Raw genomic sequence first — 1,672 nt, forward strand, 5'->3', positions numbered from 1 at the left:
CTCTGCTTTTCAACATGCTATCTAGGTCGGTCATAACTTTCCTTCCAAGGAGTAGGCATCTTTTAATTTCATGGCTGCAGTCACCATCTGCAGTGGTTTTGGAGCCCAAAAAACTAAAGTCTGACACCATTTCCACTGTTTCCCCATCTATTTCCCATGAAGTAATGGGACCGGATGCCATGAGCTTCATTTTCTGAATGTTGAGCTTTAAACCAACTTTTTCATTCTCCCCTTTCACTTTCATCCAGAAGCATTTTAGTTCCTCTTCACTTTCTGCCATAAGGGTGGTGTCATCTGCATATCTGAGATTATTGATATTTCTCCTGGCAACCTTGATTCCAGCTTGTGCTTCTTCCAGCCCAGCATTTCTCATGATGTACCCTACATATAAATTAAATAAGCAGGGTGACAGTATACAGCATTGACATACTCCTTTTCCTATTTGGAACCAGTCTGTTGTTCCATGTCCAGTTCTAACTGTTGCTTCCTGACCTGCATATAGGTTTCTCAAGAGGCAGATTAGGTGGTCTGGTATTCCCATCTCTTTCAGAATTTTCCACAGTTTATTGTGATCCACACAGTCAAAGGTGTGAACCGTTAACTTCCAGATGTTCAGGCTGGTTTTATTATTATTTTTTTTTTAGTTTTTTATTTTTTAAATTTTAAAATCTTTAATTCTTACATGCGTTCCCAAACATGAACCCCCTCCCACCTCCCTCCCCACAACATCTCTCTGGGTCATCCCCATGCACCAGCCCCAAGCATGCTGTATCCTGCGTCAGACATAGACTGGTGATTCAATTCTTACATGTTAGTATAGATGTTAGAATTCCCATTCTTCCAAATCATCCCACCCTCTCCCTCTCCCTCTGAGTCCAAAAGTCCGTTATACACATCTGTGTCTTTTTTCCTGTCTTGCATACAGGGTCGTCATTGCCATCTTCCTAAATTCCATATATATGTGTTAGTATACTGTATTGGTGTTTTTCTTTCTGGCTTACTTCTTCTGTATAATTGACTCCAGTTTCATCCATCTCATCAGAACTGATTCAAATGAATTCTTTTTAACGGCAGCAGATGAATGGATAAGAAACCTGTGGTACATATACACAATGGAGTATTACTCAGCCGTTAAAAAGAATTCATTTGAATCAGGCTGGTTTTAGAAAAGACAGAGGAACCAGAGATCAAATTGCCAACATCCACTGGATCATCAGTCGTGTCCAACTCTTTGTGATCCTGTGGACTGTAGCCTACCAGGCTCCTCCCTCCCTGGGATTCTCCAGGCAAGAGTACTGGAGTGGATTGCCATTTCCTTCTCCAGGGGATATTCCCAAACCAGGGATCGAACCCAGGTCTCCTGCATTCCAGGCAGATGCTTTAACCTCTGAGCCACAAGGGAAGCCCTCAAAAACAGCAAGAGCATTCCAGAAGAAAATCTAACCTTAGTGTACTAAAAAAGGTACAGAGTCTGTGATTCATGTATTCACTCAACAAGTATTTATTGACCACCTACTAAGTGCTAAGTATTGGATCTTGGGATTCAAGTTTAAGTAAAGCATGGTCTCTGCTCCCAAGACACCTTGTGACAGTCTAGGAGGATGAATAAGTGAGTCAATACACAATTAGAGGGCCATTCTATAAATGCTACACAAATGTTAAATATAGGGTG

At 41.3% G+C, this 1,672-nt stretch overlaps 1 non-coding gene across 1 annotated transcript; it reads right to left on the reverse strand.

Moving 5' to 3' along the window:
• Positions 1–1,330: 1,330 nt before the first annotated feature.
• TRNAS-GGA (transfer RNA serine (anticodon GGA)) lies at positions 1,331–1,402 on the reverse strand. Its single transcript has one exon. It is a non-coding gene; the product is annotated as a tRNA-Ser (tRNA).
• Between the last annotated feature and the right edge of the window lie 270 nt (positions 1,403–1,672).

This window comes from Ovis aries, chromosome 6, assembly GCF_016772045.2.
Source record: "Ovis aries strain OAR_USU_Benz2616 breed Rambouillet chromosome 6, ARS-UI_Ramb_v3.0, whole genome shotgun sequence".
Classification (NCBI taxonomy): Eukaryota; Metazoa; Chordata; class Mammalia; order Artiodactyla; family Bovidae; genus Ovis; species Ovis aries.